Source organism: Rutidosis leptorrhynchoides, chromosome 3, assembly GCF_046630445.1.
Source record: "Rutidosis leptorrhynchoides isolate AG116_Rl617_1_P2 chromosome 3, CSIRO_AGI_Rlap_v1, whole genome shotgun sequence".
Classification (NCBI taxonomy): Eukaryota; Viridiplantae; Streptophyta; class Magnoliopsida; order Asterales; family Asteraceae; genus Rutidosis; species Rutidosis leptorrhynchoides.
In genome coordinates this window covers 348,751,965-348,776,441 of record NC_092335.1, presented here as the reverse complement: position 1 = coordinate 348,776,441, position 24,477 = coordinate 348,751,965, and positions in this window count along the sequence as shown.

The window sequence follows — 24,477 nt, the reverse complement described above, 5'->3', positions numbered from 1 at the left end:
AGAAACTATTTTAGTTTCTATATTATGAAACATTCGAGTTTAAAATAGGAATATTTTTGAAGTAGTGTTGGGAGATGAAGCATGAGTTAGTATAATATAATGACACTTGATCAACGTGATTATATTACAGTAAGTCATGCTGAGTTTCTAAATGGAACGTGATGATTCACAGATCATAATATCATCATGTGCCATGTTATACGACTCTTGTATTCTATTTAACCTCTAAAATATCAAGAAAATATTTCTTGATGATTCGACCTTTTTCGAGGTATTCTGGTAAATTGACAAGTCAAGATCGTGCCATTACAATTTCCTTCCTAGAACATTAACAATGTTCATTCCGAAATTCAAATCTGCGAATTCTGGACCATTACAAGCAGTGCTTAATCGCAAGAAGAAGAAACGAAAGGACAATACTCCGAAATAGAAATTGGGGTATAAATCGCAGCAAATAAAAGAGAGCATTAACTATGGATGACAATGATTATAAAATACAGAAGCAGAGACTTTGAAATATAAGGGAAGATATAAAGCCCAACGACAAACCAGAAATTATAAACCATATATATCGATGCATATGGCAATATAAAGGCACGGGAGAACTAAAAACACTATAAAACCAAGTGTATAGTAGAAGTAAATAGATTCTTCTGACGGTAGATGAAAAAGAAGAATGACCGATATGAAGGTTAGGAATATATCAAGAAGCAGAACTGGATGGAGCATATTGATGAATGCTTTAAAGTATGAGTTGAGAGGGAAATAATGGAAGGTGTGAGTTAAAAGGAAACGAAGAAGGTGGATTTATACTGAAATATCCGATAGAGCAATCAAAACAGATGATCGCATTTAAAGCAGATCCTAATTCCCTTGATTATCGAAGGATCAAATCCTATTACGAAGATTTTCTCCAAATCTATTGAACTTGGAAATCCACCTTATCTACGTCAAATGATATGACGAATCACTATTATCTTATTTCATTCATTTACGATAAGTTCACTCATACGCTTCGAGAAATTGAATTATTTTATCCGTATTTCTTAATCATGATAAAACTCTATGTATCAGCTTACATACGCCATAATAACATTCGTATTGTTAGCCATGACGACCTCTATCAAATTTCGGGGACGAAATTTCTTTAACGTGTAGGTACTGTGACGACCCAGAAATTTCTGAACAAATTTAAACTTTAATCTTTATATATTCCCGACACGATAAGCGAAGTTTGTTAAGTTGAATCTCAAGAATTTTAAACTGTGTTCATACATTCATTTAACCTCGACCAAATTCCAAAGATTCACGAACCATTATAGGAACGGATATGATTATATATGTATATATGTATATATTATAACTTGAAAACGTTAACAAAGTATTAGACGTATAATACTTTACATGAACGTATTTGATTTAAAATATATTTAAAATAATTATCGATGGAATTAAAAGATAATATCAAATTATTGAATTATCAGATACATTGAATTATGGCTTCGAGTCCCTATTAGGAGGTCCACTTTGATTTAGGAAACCTTTCCTTTTTAACCATATTCGGAAAATGGTAAAGTTATTTTACAAATAAGAACAAAGTGTCAACTAACGAGAACTAGACAAGAGTTAGTGAAGATTCTTATTTGATTTTTAGTTCATACCTTACAACATTTTCCTCGTGATATTAATAAGATAACTATTATGATTATCATTTTAAAATTGGAATGTGGAATGTAAATAACTTAGACAATGGGTATCAACATTTTACATTAAGGTGATTTCGTACGTTTATTTAACCTTTAGACTTTATACCACGTTGCACCAACAAACGTTAAGAACTTGAAACCTATGAAAAGTATATTTAATTTTATTTCTCTAAAATGTTTTACGATATAACAACCTCTACTAATATAAATTTTTAGTAAAATGATTCTTAAAAATACTTAGTTTTGGAAAATAAAGTTTTCATATTTATTTAATATTGTTTCAAACGTACAAAAACAATTTTTTAAAGAACTTTATTAGTGAAACGTTTTATAAGATAAATTGTTCATAAGTTTTAAGGAACTAATTAAAGCTTGTATTATAAATTACATATATATATATATATATATATATATATATATATATATATATATATATATATATATATATATATATATATATATATATATATATATATATATATATATATATATATATATATATATATATATATTGTTTCAAAAACATAAAACGTGATACGACATGATATTTTCTATTACTTAAACGTTTTGAACTTTGAAATATAATTTGATAGATATTTCAATTATATATAAAATATACAAAATTATATTTTGAAGTAAGAATATATATATATTTTACAAACGCGTTAATGTATAATTTAAAATGTTTCGATATTATTAAACGTATTTTAATAAACAAGCTCCTAATTTATAGAAGTAAATGACCACAACGCTCAAATATATAAGTTACATTTATTATAATATGATTCACCGACGTTAAAGTCTAATTTTTGTAAAAGGTACACGTCGCGTAACGAAAAGTGTTAGTTATCTAAGCGTACGAATATGCGTTCGAAAAAAAACTGAAAGCCGGACATGAGTCGAGTGACAACATACGAGTCAGTGGAACGAAAATTACATTTTTACCATGCTCATAAATATAATATATTATATAAATAATTACCTAGATTAAATATATATTAATATATATATATATTATATAATTTAATAAGAGTGTCGGCAGGACTTTTTAGTCGAACATGAGCTGGTAAAGGGCCTCATGCGATCGTATGAAGGTGCCCTCACATACTCATGCGATCGCATGAGGAGGATGGTGAGGCCAAGTCCATTTAAATATCGAACGTACTCATTTTTTGATTCAATCTTTCATCTAACTCTCTCGATCTCTCTCAAATATATATATATATATATATATATATATATATATATATATATATATATATATATATATATATATATATATATATATATATATATATATATATATATATATATATTAATTATTATTATTATTATTATTATTATTATTATTATTATTATTAATCATATGATTATTATTAGTAGTATTAGGAGTGATATTATTAGTATTTATACATAAAATACTACGACGGAGTGTTGATTGATTAATTTAAAAATGAGTTTTACGAGTGGGATAGGACTGAGGAAATTATGGGTTATAGCTATGGAGGTGATGGGTATGGTTCATGGGTATGCTCATGAGGTCAATCTAGTGTTTATCATCTCCGTTGCGTCTACGTACCTTTACTGCAATATTGAATCTCAATATTGATACGTGAGTACTCATAATTTAACTTTTACATATTAATAGTGTATCCCTGACTAGTGCTCGAGAATATAGGATTATGCATGTTTGTACTTTTGATATTGCCTTTAGTTAGGTTATGTTGAATCCTGAATTAGTTACATATGCGGTTGAGATAAGGTATAAGATATGCATGTCGTTGGAAAGCTAGCGAAAAATTTAGAACTTTTCATTTAAAACTCGAATGATTTCGATGAACAGATTAGAAATTATAGTCAACTGAATTTTAGTATTATTGTAAAAATGATTATTATTACTATCGTCGTTATTATCGTCGTTACTATTTTTATCTATTAATTACTATTATTATTATGATTAATAATATTATCATTTTTGTATAATTATTAAAAGAATTTTTATTGTTATTATTATTTTTATTATTATTATCATTATTAATATTATCATTATGATTAATATTTTTATTATTATTATCATTAAAAATTAATATTGGTAACACCTAATTATTATGATTACTATTATTATCATTAACACGAACGCGATATAAAAGACGATTAAAAGCTATTAAACAAACTGATTAGAAAATAATGAGTATGAGTATCATGATGAAAGTAAAATATTGTAAGATATTGAATTAGATAAAATTATCGTTCTTATTATTTTTATCATTTTATTATTATTAAAAGTATTATTAATATTAAAACTATCATTTTTACTAAAATTATCATTTTTAATAAAAATATCATTGTTATTATAAAATATCATTATTATTATCAGCTTAGTACTATTATTAATAAAAATTATCATTTTAATATCATTTTTAGTAAATATAAATATAGATATTTTATTAGCAGAATAATAATAACTATTATTACAAAATAATACAACTTATAATTATTATTGTTATTATCGATATTATTTTATCAAATAAATATGTAATACAAAGATATTTTATTACACGTAACATAATTACATAAATAATACCTATCATTATATTCTTATGATATTAAATGAACTTTATAAATTTATTTACTTAAGATATATAAAAGTATATTTTTATCATATACAAATTTTAAATATAAATTTTATTAACAAATGACTTTTAAAGATATTAATATATAAACGACGATATTCAAGTTATATAATAATCATGTATAAATTTTGGAAATCATTTTGAGTCAAACTGACTTTTATTGACCTTTGCATATTAGTCTCGAGCATTAGGATTTTGATACACTATGACTTGACCTAATTTGTTAGACAAATATTGACCAACACATAAATATATATAATTAATTTAGGTTCGTGAATCCGAAGCCAACCTTGCACTTGTTCAATGACGTTATATGTATTTTTACTACGAAATACAGTATGGTGAGTTTCATTTGCTCCCTTTTTAAATGCTTTTGCAATATATATTTTTGGGACTGAGAATACATGTGCTTTTATAAATATTTTACAAAATAGACACAAGTAATCGAAACTACATTCTATGGTTGAATGATCGAAGCCGAATATGCCCCTTTTTGCTTGGTAACCTAAGAATTAGTAAACCAGTCTACTAATTGACGCGTATCCTAAAGATAGATCTATTGGGCCTAACAAACCCCATTCGTTGTAGCGGATGCTTTAGTACTTCGAGTTTTTATATCATGTCCGATGGATGTCCCAGAATGATGGGGATATTCTTATATGCATCTTGTTAATGTCGGTTACCAGGTGTTCAATCCATATGAATGATTTTTGTCTTTATGCATGGGACGTATATTTATGAGAAATGAAAATGAAATTCTTGTGGTCTAATAAAATGATGGAAATGAATGATTATGATAAACTAATGAACTTACCAACCTTTTGGTTGACACTTTAAAGCATGTTTATTCTCAGGTATTAAAGAAATCTTCCGCTGTGCATTAGCTCATTTTAAAGATATTACTTGGAATCATTCATGGCATATTTCAAAAGACGTTGCATTCAAGTCGTTGAGTTCAGTAAAGATTATGATTAAGTAAATGACAGATTAGATCATTTATAGATGGATATTACGAAATGATATGCATGCCTATCAACTTTCGATGTAATGAAAGTTTGTCTTTTAAAATGAATGCAATGTTTGTAAAATGTATCATATAGAGGTCAAATACCTCGCGATGTAATCATATGTTATTGTATTCGTTCTTATAGATTAGGACGGGTCATTACATAATGTATTTATTTGTGTAGCGTGAGATGTGAAGTGTCGATGTGCTAAGACACCACGTTCATGTAGCGAGTGAAGTGTCGATGTGTTAAGACACCACTCGGGGTGAAGCATCGATGTGTTAAGATGCCACCCTAAGTAAGATGAAGAGTGAAGTGTCGACGTGTCGACGTGTTAAGACACCACTCGGAGTGAAGTATCGACGTGTTAAGATGCCACTCCAAGAACTGTCACGGGTGAAGTGTCGACGTGTTAAGACGCCACCCGGGGTGAAGCATCGACGTGTTAAGATGACACCCGTGGTATTAGTGTACGATGTGTTAAGTACTCAAATGGTTGTTATGAACACCGATGGGAAATTTGAGTACCATTCCTTGTACGATTGGTTAACCATGGTTATGTGTTGTTGTATAGCATTATATATTGTTCATTTTATATGCTATCGTTTATGCTAGCTCGTGATATTGGGGATTTAGCGTTGTATTGAGATGGTATGCTAATTTAAAATGCTAGCATGTGTGAGGTATTGTGTAAGTGATTGCAAGTAAGTAGGCTATATATGTACATGTATAATTATTGCATTCACTAAGCGTTTTGCTTACCCTCTCATTGTTTACCCTTTTATAGGCTCCGGCGTGGACAAGGGTAAGGGCGCTCGTTTGGATTAGTGATCCCGCTTCGTTATGTTAAGAGAAGCTTTTGGATGTGTTAGCTTTTAAAGTTTGACCAAGATTTGGGTAGTTTAACCCTCAAACATCATGCTCTAGTGTCGTTTGGAATTTAAACTAATGTGGTCGAAACTTACATTTTGTATGAAACTCGTAATTTAGGTCGATGTGGGCCCGTTGTCGTTAAACATGTTTTATTATTGAATCGTGTGAATTTTACATATTATAATGTGTTGTGAAAAGCGTTTCGTCTAAATGTGTCGGGAAGTGGGAGATCTTTAATTGAAAAATGGCAAAACCAGACAGAAGCTGAAGCAGCTTGTGCGCGCCGCGCACAAGGGGTGTTGCGCGCCGCGCACCCCTCTGTAAAAAAAATATTTTTCGCGTATTTCGATTGTATATTGGGTTGGGTTGTTATAAGTGGTATCAGAGCATGGTCTAAGGTATTTAGGCGACTTGAAATAGGTTCCTAGACTTAGACTTTATTGTGTATGTGCTTTATGCGGGGCTTGTAGGAGACGGGTCGGACCGGGAATTGGTTAGTGCCTAGGTTTAGGTGAACTAACTATGCGCTAATTGTTTTGTGTTGTGTTTGCAATCATCAAGCGAGATAGACGTTGTACTAGCAAGTTAATGGGACGTGCTCGCATAACAATGATTAGCTACCATTGTTACGGGTTCAAATCGTGTCAAACAAGTGATGTACGACGATTGTTGAGTAAGATGGGGAGGTGAGGTGTATATATATGAAATGTCCCGTTCATATCGATTATAAACGTTTCATATTAATTGATTTCGTTGCGAGGTTTGACCTCTATATGAGACGTTTTTCAAAGACTGCATTCGTTTTATTTAAAAACAAACCATAACCTTTATTTTATCAATAAAGGTTCAAGAACCATAACGTAGATTATCAAGTAATGATAATCTAAAAGATAACGTTTTACACACGAATATTACATATTGGTTTACAACAATATTACACATCGATTTAAATCTCCGAATGCAGTTTTTAAACAATATATTACAAGCATGCTGACTCCAATTCTTGTCCTTAAATTAGCATGTAACAGCGGAAGCTCTTAATAATCACCTGAGAATAAACATGCTTAAAAGTCAACAAAAATATTGGTGAGTTATAGGTTTAACCTATTTATTTATCAAATCGTAATAATAAACCACAAGATTTCCATTTCCATTTTTCAATAACATGCGAACTGCATAAAAACCATTCATATGTTGAACACCTGGTAACTGACATTAACAAAATGCATATAGAATATCCCCAAAACATAAATCCATCTGTATTAATAACTCGAAGTACTAAAGTATACCATTTTCCAGTATGGGGGGAGTTAGTGCCCGTAGATCTACCTTTAGGATTCGCGTCAATTAGGGTGTCTGTTCTCTAATTCTTAGGTTACCAAGCTAAAAGGGTGATATTCGGTATTCATAATCCAACATAGAATGTAATTTCAAGTACTTGTGTCTATTTTGTAAAACATTTACAAAACTGCATGTATTCTCATCCCAAAATATTAGATAGTAAAAATGGGACTATAACTCACTTTCACAGATTATCACTTCGTCGGAAAATAACACTTGGCCACTGGTCGATTCACGAACCTATAACAAATATATATGTATGTATATATATATATATATATATGTATATATATATATATATATGTATATATATATATATATATGTATATATATATATATATATATATGTATATGTATATATATATATATATATATATATATATATATCAAAGTATGATCGAAATATAATTATACCATATTTTATTATGTTTTAACGATTTAAGTTTGTTAAGTTGATAGTCCAACGTTCGTAGACCACAAATAATTGTCCACAGTTACTAGTACAGAAATAAATCAATATATATTATCTCGAATCAATCCACGACCCAGTGCATACAAGTCTCAGACTCGATCACAACTCAAAGTATATATATTATTTTGGAATCAACCTCAACCCTGTATAGCTAACTCAATCATTACCGCATATAGAGTGTCTATGGTTGTTCCAAATAATATATATAGATGACGTCAATATGATATGTCAAAACATTGCATACGTGTCTATGGTCTATCAAGGTTACATAATATTTTAGAGTACATGTATAATACAATATAAGTTAGTTAAGTTATGGTTAGTATAGATTTGTTACAAATTTCACGTAGCTACAACAAGAAAAATTATCCAATTTTGTTTTACCCATAACTTCTTCATTTTAAATCCGTTTTGAGTGATTCAAGTTGCTATGGTTTCATAATGAACTGAAATTTATGAAACTAAAAAGAAAAAGCATAAGTTTATAGTCGGAAATACAGGTTACAAGTCAATTTTGTAAGAGGTAGTCATTTCAGTCGAAAGAACGACGTCTTGATGACCATTTTGAGAACATACTTCTAATTTGAGTGTAACCATGATTTTTGGATATAGTTTCATATTCATAAGAAAAATCATTTTCCCAGAAGAACAACTTTTAAATCAAAGTTTATCATAGTTTTTAATTATGTAACCCAAAACGGCCCCCGGTTTCACTACGACGGCGTATGTTCGGTTTTACGGTGGTCTTCGTGTTTTCAGGTTTTAAATCATTAAGTTAGCATATCATATAGATATAGAACATGTGTTTAGTTGATTTTAAAAGTTAAATTAGAAGGATTAACTTGGTTTGCGAACAAGTTTAGAATTAACTAAACTATGTTCTAGTGATTACAAGTTTAAATATTCGAATAAGATAGTTATATATATATATATATATATATATATATATATATATATATATATATATATATATATATATATATATATATATATATGAATTGAATGATGTTATGAACATCATCACTACCTCAAGTATAGTAGGTAAACCTACTGGAAATGATGAGAAATTAACTTGAGCTTCAAAGGATCTTTGATGGCTTGGAAGTTCTTGAAGCAGAATCATGACACGAAAACAAGTTCAAGTAAGATTACTACTTGAATTAAGATTATTATAGTTATAGAAATTGAATCAAAGTTTGAATATGAGTATTACCTTGAATTAGAAAGAAAAGATTACTGAGATAATTATGATGTTCCTGATCTTTCAAGTGTTTTTGGAGTAGGTAATTAGAGAGGATTTGTATGTTAAATTATAGAATGGAAATGATGTAGTAAATGATGGTGGTGGTGGCGTGATTTTATCATGGAAACAAAGGCTCCTCATTTTGTTATTTTGTGTAATAATTCATACTTGAAGACAAGCAATGGTTCCCACATGTTGGTTAATCATTTAAGGCTGCTAAGAGCTGATCATTGAAGTGTATATAAATAGTACATACATATAGAAGCTGAGTATTGTACGAGTACGAATACGGATTAAATACGAGTAAATAGTGTTTACTGTAGTAAATAGTATTTTACTGTAGCAAATAGTGTTTTACTGTAGCAAATAGTGTTTTACTTGTACATCTTTGATTTAATTGTATTTCTTCTTAAATAGATATATAAAATAAAAACTTACATCATAAAAAATAAAAAATAAATAAAACGATTATATAATTATCACAAGTTATGACGTTCGTGAATCATCAGGCAAACTGGGTGGTCAATTGTCTACATAAACTCATTTCAATTAATCAAGTCTTAACAAGTTTGATTGCTTAACATGTTGAAAACATTTATTCATGTAAATATTAATCTCATATAATATATAATCATGGAAAAGTTTGGGTCACTACAGTACATACCCGTTAAATAAATTTTGTCCCGAAATTTCAGGCAGTAGGAGATGTTGGCGTATCTTCTGGAAATAAGTGTGGGTATTTTTCTTCATCTGATCTTCACGCTCCCAGGTGAACTCGGGTCCCCTACTAGCATTCCATCGAACCTTAACGATTGGTATCTTGTTTTGCTTAAGTCCTTTAACCTCACGATCCATTATTTCGACGGGTTCTTCAATGAATTGAAGTTTTTCATTGATTTGGATTTCGTCTAAAGGAATAGTGAGATCTTCTTTGGCTCAATGTTTCTTCAGATTCGATACGTGAAAAGTATCATGTACGCCGACTAGTTGTTGAGGTAATTCAAGTCAGTAAGTTACTGGTCCGACACAATCTATAATCTTGAATGGTCCAATGTACCTTGGATTCAGTTTCCCCCGTTTACCAAATCGAACAACACCTTTCCAAAGTGATACCTTAAGCATGACCATGTCACCAATTTCAAATTCTATATCTTTTCTTTTACTGTCCGCGTAGCTCTTTTGTCGACTTTGGGCGGTTTTTAACCGTTGTTGAATTTGGATGATTTTCTCGGTAGTTTCTTGGATTATTTCTGGACCTGTAATTTGTCTATCCCCCATTTCATTCCAAAAAATCGGAGACTTGCACTTTCTGCCATAAAGTGCCTCAAACGGTGCCATCTCAATACTCGAGTGGTAACTGTTGTTGTAGGAAAATTCTGCTAACGGTAGATGTCGATCCCAACTATTTCCAAAATCAATAACACATGCTCGTAGCATGTCTTCAAGAGTCTGTATCGTCCGTTCACTCTGCCCATCGGTTTGTAAATGGTAGGCAGTACTCATATCTAGACGAGTTCCCAATGCTTGTTGTAACGTTTGCCAAAACCTTGAAACAAATCTACCGTCCCTATCAGAGATAATAGAGATTGCTATTCCGTGTCTGGAGACGACTTCCTTCAAGTATAGTCGTGCTAATTTTTCCATTTTATCATCTTCTCGCATTGGTAGAAAGTGTGCTGATTTGGTGAGACGATCGACTATTACCCAAATAGTATCATAACCACTTGCAGTCCTTGTCAATTTAGTAATGAAATCCATGGTAATGTTTTCCCATTTCCATTCCGAGATTTAAGGTTGTTGAAGTAGACCTGATGGTTTCTGATGTTCAGCTTTAACCTTAGAACACGTCAAACATTCTCCTACGTATTTAGCAATATCGACTTTCATACCCGGCCACCAAAAATGTTTCTTGAGATCTTGGTACATCTTCCCCGCTCCGGGATATATTGAATATCGGGTTTTATGTGCTTCCCTAAGTACCATTTCTCTCATATCTCCAAACTTTGGTACCCAAATTCTTTCAGCCCTATACCGGGTTCCGTCTTTCCGAATATTAAGATATTTCTCCGATCCTTTGGGTATTTCATTCTTCAAATTCCCTTCTTTCACAACTCCTTGTTGTGCCTCTTTTATTCGAGTGGTAAGGTTAGTATGAATAATTATATTCATAGCTTTTACTCGAACAGGTTCTTTGTCCTTTCTACTTAAGGCATCAGCTACCACATTTGCCTTCCCCGGGTGGTAACGAATCTCAAAATTGTAATCATTTAACAATTCAATCCACCTACGCTGCCTCATATTTAGTTGTTTCTGATCAAATATATGTTGGAGACTTTTGTGGTCGGTATATATGATACTTTTGACCCCATATAAGTAGTGCCTCCAAGTTTTTAATGCAAAAACAACAGCGCTCAATTCCAAATCGTGAGTCGTATAATTTTGCTCGTGAATCTTCAGTTGTCTGGACGCATAGGCAATTACTTTCATTCGTTGCATTAATACACAACCGAGACCTTTCTTTGAAGCGTCACAATAAATCACAAAATCATCATTCCCTTCAGGCAATGACAATATAGGTGCCGTAGTTAACTTTTTCTTCAACAATTGAAACACTTTCTCCTGCTCATCCTTCCATTCAAATTTCTTCCCTTTATGCGTTAATGCAGTCAAGGGTTTTGCTAATTTGGAAAAATCTTGAATGAACCTTCTGTAGTAACCAGCCAATCCTAAAAATTGGCATATCTGCGTCGGAGTTTTCGGGGTTTTCCACATCCATAACAAATAAAGGCGGTATTATTTGTCCCGAAATTATTTGTTGCATTAGTTTTGTTAATCACCTATCCGTAGACTTCACACTTCGTTATGCCATGACCACTTCTTTTAAACTTAGTACACGTTGTCGGGCAGTACCCAGTCGGATGGTATCCTTCACACCTCTGGCATGGCTTCTGACTTTTGTTATTATTGTTGGGATGTTTGTTGTTGTGGTTGTTGTTGTTGTTGAATCGGTTGTTATAGTTGTTGTTGGAGTTGCAATTTTTGTTGTTGCGGTTGATGTTACGGTTGTTGGGATAGTTGTTGCGATTGTGATTGTGATTGTGATTGTTGTCGTTGTTGTATTGGTGACCCTTGTCACTGGTTTCTTCCCACTTTCTCTTGACTTGTTTCGTGTTGGTCTCTTCGGCCGCCTGTTCTTTAATCCTTCCTTCAATCTGATTTATGAGTTTGTGAGCCATTCAACTTGCCTTTTGTATGGAGGTGGGTTCGTGCGAACTCACATCTTCTTGAATTCTTTCTGGTAACCCTTTTACAAATGCGTCGATCTTCTCTTCTTCATCTTCGAACGCTCTAGGACACAATAGGCACAACTCTGTGAATCGTCATTCGTACATGGTGATGTCGAAACCTTGCGTTCGTAATCCTCTAAGCTCTACCTTGAGCTTATTGACCTCATTTCTGGGATGATACTGCTCGTTCATCAAGTGCTTGAATGCTGACCATGGTAGTGCGTAAGCAACATCTTGTCCCACCTGCTCGAGGTAGGTGTTCCACCATGTTAACGCAATACCGGTGAAGGTATGCGTAGCGTACTTTACTTTTTCTTCTTCAATGCACTTAATTATGGCAAACACCAATTCGACCTTCTCGTTCCACTGCTTCAATCCGATTGGTCCTTCAGTTCCATCGAATTCTAGAGGTTTACAGGCAGTGAATTCTTTGTAGGAGCATCTTACACAATTCCTTGTGGAATTAATTCCACTGCTAGATCCAGAGTTATTGTTGTTATTTTGCATTGCAGTGTACACTGCGGCTATGTTCGCAGCAAGAAAAACACGGAAGTCTTCCTCGCTCATGTTTAAGTTCTGACGAGTCGTCGGTGCCATTTCCTTCAAAAATAGCCAAAAGAATCGAGTTAATCATATAGAATATTAAGAGTAGTCAATAGTATTTCGTAGCATAATATGAACTTATTTATAAAAGCTTTTTCTTCATATTAGCGTTTTATAAGTTTCAATTCGGGTAGTACCTACCCGTTAAGTTCATACTTAGTAGCTAACATACAATTCAACTACTACAATTCTATATGAAAAACTGATTACAATAAATTTCACGTTCAAACTTTTATACAATAATTTACAAACGTACAATACCGCTATTTTACATATAACATGAAATATGAAATGTCCCGTTCTTATTGATTAAAAACGTTCCATATTAATTGATTTCGTTGCGAGGTTTTGACCTCTATATGAGACGTTTTTCAAAGACTGCATTCATTTTTAAAACAAACCATAACCTTTATTTCATAAATAAAGGTTTAAAAAGCTTTACGTAGATTATCAAATAATGATAATCTAAAATATCCTGTTTACACACGACCATTACATAATGGTTTACAATACAAATATGTTACATCGAAATCAGTTTCTTGAATGCAATTTTTACACAATATCATACAAACATGGACTCTAAATCTTGTCCGTATTTTAGTATGCAACAGTGGAAGCTCTTAGTATTCACCTGAGAATAAACATGCTTTAAACATCAACAAAAATGTTGGTGAGTTATAGGTTTAACCTATATATATCAAATCGTAACAATAGACCACAAGATTTCATATTTCAATACACATCCCATACATAGAGATAAAAATCATTCATATGGTAAACACCTGGTGACCGACATTAACAAGATGCATATATAAGAATATCCCCATCAATTAGATGAAGAAAATTGAAGAATGAAAGTGTTTGTAGGTGTTTTTGGTCGTTGATATATGGATTAGATATAAAGGATATGTAATTTTGTTTTTATGTAAATAAGTCATGAATGATTACTCATATTTTTGTAATTTTATGAGATATTTCATGCTAGTTGCCAAATGATGGTTCTCACATGTGTTAGGTGACTCACATGGGCTGCTAAGAGCTGATCATTGGAGTGTATATACCAATAGTACATACTAAAAGCTGTGTATTGTACGAGTACGAATACGGGTGCATACGAGTAGATTTGTTGATGAAACTGAATGAGGATGTAATTGTAAGTATTTTTGTTAAGTAGAAGTATTTTGATAAGTGTATTGAAGTCTTTCAAAAATGTATGAATACATATTAAAACACTACATGTATATACATTTTAGCTGAGTCGTTAAGTCATCGTTAGTCGTTACATGTAAATGTTGTTTTGAAACCTTTAGGTTAACGATCTTGTTGAATGTTGTTAACCCATTGTTTATTATAACAAATGAGATGTTAAATTGATATATTATCATGATATTATGATATATAATATATCTTAGTATGATATATATACAGTTAAATGTCGTTACAACAATAATCGTTACATATATGTCTCGTTTCGAAATCATTAAGTTAGTAGTCTTATTTTTACATATGTATTTCATTGTTAATACACTTAATAATATATTTACTTATCATTTAACATAATTAACCAAGTGTATCAATATCTTAATATGATTCATATGTACCTAGTAAGACGTTGTTATAACGATAATCGTTATATATATCGTTTTCGAGTTTCTTAAATTAATAGTCTCATTTTTATGTATATAACTCATTGTTAAAATACCTAATGAGATACATACTTATAATAAAATCATGTTAACTATATATATAACCATATATATGTCATCGTATAGTTTTTACAAGTTTTAACGTTCGTGAATCACCGGTCAACTTGGGTGGTCAATTGTCTATATGAAACCTATTTCAATTAATCAAGTCTTAACAAGTTTGATTGCTTAACATGTTGGAAACACTTAATCATGTAAATATCAATTTCATTTAATATATATAAACATGGAAAAGTTCATGTCACTGCAGTACCTACCCGTTAAATAAATTTCGTCCTGAAATTTTAAGCTGTTGAAAGTGTTGACGAATCTTCTAGAAATAGATGCGGGTATTTCTTCTTCATCTGATCTTCATGCTCCCAGGTGAACTCGGGTCCTCTACGAGCATTCCATCGAACCTTAACAATCGGTATCTTGTTTTGTTTAAGTCTCTTAACCTCACGATCCATTATTTTGACGGGTTCTTCAATGAATTGAAGTTTTTCATTGATTTGGATTTCGTCCAACGGAATAGTGAGATCTTCTTTAGCTAAACATTTCTTCAAATTTGAGACGTGGAAAGTGTTATGTACAGCCGCGAGTTGTTGAGGTAGCTCCAGTTGGTAAGCTACTGGTCCGACACGATCTATAATCTTGAATGGTCCAATGTACCTTGGATTTAGTTTCCCCCGTTTACCAAATCGAACAACGCCTTTCCAAGGTGAAACATTAAGCATGACCATTTCTCCAATTTCAAACTCTATATCTTTTCTTTTACTGTCCGCGTAGCTCTTTTGTCGACTCTGGGCGGTTTTTAATCTTTGTTGAATTTGGATGATTTTCTCGGTAGTTTCTTGTATTATCTCCGGACCCGTAATCTGTCTATCCCCCACTTCATTCCAACAAATCGGAGACCTGCACTTTCTACCATAAAGTGCCTCAAACGGCACCATCTCAATAGTAGAATGATAACTGTTGTTGTAGGAAAATTCTGCTAACGGTAGGTGTCAATCCCAACTATTTCCGAAATCAATAACACATGCTCGTAGCATGTCTTCAAGCGTTTGTATCGTCCTTTCGCTCTGCCCATCAGTTTGTGGATGATAGGTAGTACTCATGTCTAGACGAGTTCCTAATGCTTACTGTAATGTCTGCCAGAATCTTGAAATAAATCTGCCATCCCTATCAGAGATAATAGAGATTGGTATTCCATGTCTGGAGACAACTTCCTTCAAATACAGTCATGCTAACTTATCCATCTTGTCATCTTCTCTTATTGGCAGGAAGTGTGCTGATTTGGTGAGACGATCAACTATTACCCAAATAGTATCAAAACCACTTGCAGCCCTTGGCAATTTAGTGATGAAATCCATGGTAATGTTTTCCCATTTCCATTCCTGGATTTCGGGTGGTTGAAGTAGACCTGATGGTTTCTGATGCTCAGCTTTGACCTTAGAACATGTCAAACATTCTCCTACGTATTTAGCAACATCGGCTTTCATACCCGGCCACCAAAAATATTTCTTGAGATCCTTGTACATCTTCCCCGTTCCAGGATGTATTGAGTATCTGGTTTTATGAGCTTCTCTAAGTACCATTTCTCTCATATCTCCAAATTTTGGTACCCAAATCCTTTCAGCCCTATACCGGGTTCCATCTTCCCGAATATTAAGATGCTTCTCCGATCCTTTGGGTATTTCATCCTTTAAATTTCCCTCTTTTAAAACTCCTTGTTGCGCCTCCTTTATTTGAGTAATAAGGTTATTGTGAATCATTATATTCATAGATTTTACTCAAATGGGTTCTCTGTCCTTCCTGCTCAAGGCGTCGGCTACCACATTTGCCTTCCCCGGGTGGTAACGAATCTCAAAGTCGTAATCATTCAACAATTCAATCCACCTACGCTGCCTCATATTCAGTTGTTTCTGATTAAATATGTGTTGAAGACTTTTGTGGTCGGTATATATAATACTTTTGACCCCATATAAATAGTGCCTCCAAGTCTTTAATGCAAAAACAACCGCGCCTAATTCCAAATCATGCATCGTATAATTTTGTTCGTGAATCTTCAATTGTCTAGACGCATAAGCAATCACCTTCGTTCGTTGCATTAATACATAACCGAGACCTTGCTTTGATGCGTCAAAATAAATCACAAAATCATCATTCCCTTCAGGCAATGACAATATAGGTACCGTAGTTAGCTTTTTCTTCAATAACTGAAACGCTTTCTCTTGTTCATCCTTCCATTCAAATTTCTTCCCTTTATACGTTAATGTAGTCAAGGGTTTTGCTATTCTGGAAAAGTCTTGGATGAACCTTCTGTAGTAACCAGCTAGTCCTAAAAATTGACGTATATGCTTCGGAGTTTTTGGGGTTTCTCACTTTTCAACGGTTTCGATCTTTACCGGGTCCACCTGCATACCTTCTTTGTTCACTATGTGACTGAGGAATTGAACTTCTTCCAACCAAAATGCACACTTTGAAAACTTAGCGTACAGTTTTTCTTTCCTCAATACTTCTAGCACTTTTCTCAAATGTTCTTCGTGCTCTTGATCATTCTTTGAGTAAATAAGTATGTCATCGATGAAAACAATGACAAACTTGTCAAGATATGGCCCACACACTCGGTTCATAAGGTCCATGAACACAGCTGGTGCGTTAGTCAATCCAAACGGCATAACCATAAACTCGTAATGACCATAACGCGTCCTAAAACAGTTTTTGGAATATCATCCTCCTTTACTCGCATTTGATGATATCCAGAACGTAAATCGATCTTCGAATAAACCGACGAGCCTTGTAGTTGATCAAATAAGTCGTCAATTCTCGGCAGTGGATAACGGTTTTTGATGGTAAGTTTGTTCAACTCTCTGTAGTCAATACACAACTTAAATGTACCATCCTTCTTCTTGACAAACAAAACAGGAGCTCCCCATGGTGATGTGCTTGGTCGAATGAAACCACGTTCTAATAGTTCTTGCAGTTGGCTTTGCAGTTCTTTCATCTCGCTGGGTGCGAGTCTATAAGGAGCACGAGCTATTGGTGTAGCTCCTGGTACAAGATCTATTTGAAATTCAACAGATCGATGTGGAGGTAGTCTCGGTAATTCTTTCGGAAATACATCGAGAAATTCTTTTGCGACAGGAACATCATTGATGCTCTTTTCTTCAGTTTGTACTTTCTCGACGTGTGCTAGAATAGCATAGCAACCTTTTCTTATTAGTTTTTGTGCCTTCAAATTACTAATAAGATGTAGCTTCATGTTGCCCTTTTCTCCGTACACCATTAAGGGTTCTCCTTCTTCTCGTACAATGCGAATTGCATTTTTATAACATACGATCTCTGCTTTCACCTTCTTCAGCCAGTCCATGCCAACTATTACATCAAAACTCCCTAACTCTACTGGTATCATTTCTCGATTCCGGCATATATTATCTGCTGAAATTAATTTACCGTTTGCTAATTCGAGTAAAAATTTACTATCCAACGGCGTCAATGGACAACTTAATTTAGCACAAAAATCTCTACTCATATAGCTTCTATCCGCACCCGAATCAAATAAAACGTAAGTAGATTTATTGTCAATAAGAAACGTACCCGTAACAAGCTCCGGGTCTTCCTGTGCCTCTACCGCATTAATATTGAAAACTCTTCCACGGCCTTGTCCATTCGTGTTCTCCTGGTTCGGGAAATTTCTAATAATGTGGCCCGGTTTTCCATATTTATAACAAACTACATTGGCATAACTTGCTTCGACACTACTTGCTCCGCCATTACTCGTTCCGACACCATTTGTTCCTTTCGTTCTGTTAACCCCTGGTCCGTAGACCTCACACTTCGCCGCGCTATGACCATTTCTTTTACACTTGTTGCAAAATTTGGTGCAGAACCCCGAGTGATACTTTTCACACCTTTGGCATAGCTGCTTCTGATTGTTGTTGTTGTTGTTGTTGTTGTTGTTGTTGTTGTTGCGGTTATTATTGTTGTTGGGATGATCCTTTCACAAACGCGTCGATCTTCTCTTCCTCATCTTCGAACGCTCCCGGACACGATAGGCATAATTCTGTGAATCGTCTTTCGTACGTGGTAATATCAAATCCTTGGGTTCGTAACCCTCTAAGTTCTGTCTTGAGCTTATTGACCTCGGTTCTGGGACGGTACTTCTCGTTCATCAAGTGCTTGAATGCTGACCACGGTAGTGCGTAAGCATCATCTTGTCCCACTTGCTCTAGATAGGTATTCCACCATGTTAACGCAGAACCTGTGAAGGTATGCGTAGCGTACTTCACTTTGTCCTCTTCAGTACACTTACTTATGGCAAACACCGATTCGACCTTCTCAGTCTACCGTTTCAATTCGATCGGTCCTTCGGTTCCATCAAATTCCAAAGGTTTGCAGGCAGTGAATTCTTTGTAGGTGCATCCTACACTATTTCCTGTACTGCTAGATCCAAGGTTATTGTTGGTATGTAGCGCGGCCTGTACTGCAGCTATGTTTGAAGCAATAAAGGCACGAAATTCCTCTTCACTCATATTCAAGGTGTGTCGAGTAGTCGGTGCCATTTCCTTCAAAATAGTCAAATGAAACGAGTTAATCATATAGAATATCAAGAGTAGTCAATAGTATTTCGTAGTGTAATATGAACTTATTTATAAAAGCTCTTTCTTCATATTAGCGTTTTATACTCTTTAATTCGGGTAGTACCTACCCGTTAAGTTCATACTTAGTAGCTAACATACCATTTCAACTACTACAATTCTATATGAAAAACTAATCACAATAAAATATATATCATATTCAAACCTTTATACAATAACTTGCAAACTTACAATACCGCTATTTTACATATAGCATGAAATATAGCACATAAAACTTTGATACAAAGTAGTTGCGAAGATAATTCTAGTTAATAAATAAGGCGTTCAGCAAAGGCAACAAAGACATGTAATTCATACGTCCAGAAACAAGTCATGCATTCTGGTTTTGCTAATACCACTTCCCATCCTTGGTCTTGTGGAACGTAACCGTTGTGACCGATAGTATGACAACGTGTTGTAACGTCGTTAAAAGGACGAAGGTTATGTAATGACCAACAGTCTCGTAATAACCTAAAAACCTCATTTCTTACCCCAATTACCGACTCCGTCACTTATGGGAACGTTTTGTTTAATAGTTGTAGCCCGATGTTCTTTTTCTCACTTTGGTGAGAAGCGAACATTACTAACCCGTAAGCATAACATGCTTCTTTATGTTGCATGTTAGCCGCTTTTTCTAAATCATGAAGTCCTATATTCGGATACATTGAGTCAAAATAATTTCTTAACCCGTTGCGTAAAATAGCATTTGGGTTCCCCACAATATATGCGTCAAAGTAAACACATCGTAATTTATGGGTTTCCCAATGTGATATCCCCCATCTTTCAAACAAAAGCCTTTTATAAACCAAGGAATTCTTGGAACATTCTTCGAATTTCTTACAAACTGATCTCGCCTTAAATAGTTGTGCCGAGGAATTCTGACCGACTCTAGACAAGATTTCATCAATCATGTCTCCGGGTAGGTCTCTTAAAATATTGGGTTGTCTATCCATTTTGTGTTTTTATACTGTAAAATAGACAAGAGTTAGATTCATAAAAAAAATACTTATTAATACAAGAAATTTTTACATATATCATAAAGCATAAGCACACTATATTACATATATTACACCACACGAATACAACTATCTTATTCCGACTTGATCGTTTCTTCTTCTTCTTCAGTTTTGGTTCGTTTTGCCAAGTTTCTAGGGATATATGATGTTCCCCTAATACGAGCTGTCGTTTTCCACAACGGTTTAGAAAAACCTGGTGGTTTAGAGGTTCCCGGGTCATTGTTACAACTTAAGGGCTTCGGGGGTTGACGATACATATAAAGTTCATCGGGGTTGGAATTAGATTTCTCTATTTTTATGCCCTTTCCCTTATTATTTTCTTTTGCCTTTTTAAATTCAGTTGGGGTAATTTCTATAACATCATCGGAATTCTCGTCGGAATCCGATTCATCGGAGAATTGGTAATCCTCCCAATATTTTGCTTCCTTGGCGGAAACACCATTGACCATAATTAACCTTGGTCGGTTGGTTGAAGATTTTCTTTTACTTAACCATTTTATTATTTCCCCCACCGGTTCTATTTCCTCCTCCGGTTCCTCCTCTTCCGGTTCTAATTCTTCTTCCGGTTCTTCTTCGGGAACTTGTGAATCAGTCCAATATATATTCGACTCTTCGTTATTATTAGGTGAGTCAATGGGATTTGTGCTAGAGGTAGACATCTATCACACAATATCAAACATGTTAAGAGATTAATATATCACATAATATATACATGTTAATAATATATAGTTTCCAACAAAAATGTTAAGCAATCATTTTTAAAGAAAACACGGTCGAAGTCCAGACTCACTAATGCATCCTAACAAACTCGATAAGACACACTAATGCAAATTTTCTGGTTCTCTAAGACCAATGCTCTGATACCAACTGAAATGTCCCGTTCTTATTGATTAAAAACGTTCCATATTAATTGATTTCGTTGCGAGGTTTTGACCTCTATATGAGACGTTTTTCAAAGACTGCATTCATTTTTAAAACAAACCATAACCTTTATTTTATAAATAAAGGTTTAAAAAGATTTACGTAGATTATCAAATAATGATAATCTAAAATATCATGTTTACACATGACCATTACATAATGGTTTACAATATAAATATGTTACATCGAAATCAGTTTCTTGAATGCAGTTTTTACACAATATCATACAAACATGGACTCCAAATCTTGTCCTTATTTTAGTATGCAACAGCGGAAGCTCTTAGTATTCACCTGAGAATAAACATGCTTTAAACGTCAACAAAAATGTTGGTGAGTTATAGGTTTAACCTATATATATCAAATCGTAACAATAGACCACAAGATTTCATAATTCAATACACATCCCATACATAGAGATAAAAATCATTCATATGGTGAACACCTGGTAACCGACATTAACAAGATGCATATATAAGAATATCCCCATCATTCCGGGACACCCTTCGGATATGATATAAATTTCAAAGTACTAAAGCATCCGGTACTTTGGATGGGGTTTGTTAGGCCCAATAGATCTATCTTTAGGATTCGCGTCAATTAAGGTGTCTGTTCCCTAATTCTTAGATTACCAGACTTAATAAAAAGAGGCATATTCGATTTCGATAATTCAACCATAGAATGTAGTTTCACGTACTTGTGTCTATTTTGTAAATCATTTATAAAACCTGCATGTATTCTCATCCCAAAAATATTAGATTTTAAAAGTGGGACTATAACTCACTTTCACAGATTTTTACTTCGTCGGGAAGTAAGACTTGGCCACTGGTTGATTCACGAACCTATAACAATATATACATATATATCAAAGTATGTTCAAAATATATTTACAATACTTTTAATACATTTTGATGTTTTAAGTTTATTAAGTCAGCTGTCCTCGTTAGTAACCTACAACTAGTTGTCCACAGTTAGATGTACAGAAATAAATCGATAAATATTATCTTGAATCAATCCACGACCCAGTGTATACGTATCTCAGTATTGATCACAACTCAAACTATATATATATTTTGGAATCAACCTCAACCCTGTATAGCTAACTCCAACATTCACATATAGAGTGTCTATGGTTGTTCCGCAATATATATATATAGATGGGTCGACATGATAGGTCAAAACATTGTATACGTGTCTATGGTATCTCAATATTACATAATATACAATATAAGTTGATTAGGTTATGGTTGGAATAGATTTATTACTAACTTTCACGTAGGTAAAATGAGTAGTTTTTATCAATCTTGTTTTACTCGCCATTTCTTCGTTTCTAATCCGTTTTGAGTGATTCCAGTGGCCACAGTTTCGTATTGAACTTAACTTTATGAATATAAATAGAAAAAGTATAAGTTTATAGTTATAAATACAAGTTACAAGTCGTTTTTGAAAGAGGTAGTCATTTTCGTCGAAAGAACGACATCTCGATGACCATTTTGAAAAACATACTTTCACTTTGAGTTTAACCATGATTTTTGGATATAGTTTCATGTTCATAAGAAAAATCATTTTTCCAGAAGTATAGCTTTTAAATCAAAGTTCTTCTTAGCTTTTAATTATCCCAACCAAAACAGCCCCCGGTTTTACTACGACGGCGTATATCCAGTTTTATGGTATTTATCGTGTTTCCGGGTTTTAAATCATTAAGTTAGCATATCATATAGATATAGAACATGTGTTTAGTTGATTTTAAAAGTCTAGTTAGAAGGATTAACTTTATTTGCGAACAAGTTAAGAATTAACTAAACTATGTTCTAGTGATTACAAGTTTATAACGTTGAATAAGATAGCTTTTTATGTATGAATCGAATGATGTTATGAACATCATTACTACCTCAAGTTCCTTGGATAAACCTACTGGAAATGAGAAAAATGGATCTAGCTTCAAAGGATCCTTGGATGGCTTGAAAGTTCTTGAAGCAGAATCATGACACGAAAACAATTTCAAGTAAGATTTCCACTCGAAATAAGATTGTTATAGTTATAGAAATTGAATTAAAGTTTGAATATGATTATTACCTTGTATTAGAAAGATAACCTACTGTAATTAACAAAGGTTTCTTGATCTTGGATGATTACTTGGAATGGATTTAGAAAACTTGGAAGTAAACTTGCAATCTTGGAAGTATTCTTGATTTTATGAAACTAGAACTTTTGGAATTTATGAAGAATACTTAGAACTTGAAGATAGAACTTAAGAGAGATCAATTAGATGAATAAAATTGAAGAATGAAAGTGTTTGTAGGTGTTTTTGGTCGTTGATGTATGGATTAGATATAAAGGATATGTAATTTTGTTTTCATGTAAATAAGTCATGAATGATTACTCATATTTTTGTAATTTTATGAGATATTTCATGCTAGTTGCCAAATGATGGTTCCCACATGTGTTAGGTGACTCACATGGGCTGCTAAGAGCTGATCATTGGAGTGTATATACCAATAGTACATACTAAAAGCTGTGTATTGTACGAGTACAAATACGGGTGCATACGAGTAGATTTGTTGATGAAACTGAATGAGGATGTAATTGTAAGTATTTTTGTTAAGTAGAAGTATTTTGATAAGTGTCTTGAAGTCTTTCAAAAATGTATGAATACATATTAAAACACTACATGTATATACATTTTAGCTGAGTCGTTAAGTCATCGTTAGTCGTTACATGTAAATGTTGTTTTGAAACCTTTAGGTTAACGATCTTGTTGAATGTTGTTAACCCATTGTTTATTATAACAAATGAGATGTTAAATTGTTATATTATCATGATATTATGATATATAATATATCTTAGTATGATATATATGCAGTTAAATGTCGTTACAACGATAATCGTTACATATATGTCTCGTTTCGAAATCATTAAGTTAGTAGTCTTATTTTTACATATGTATTTCATTGTTAATACACTTAATAATATATTTACTTATCATTTAACATAATTAACCAAGTGTATCAATATCTTAATATGATTCATATGTACCTAGTAAGACGTTGTTA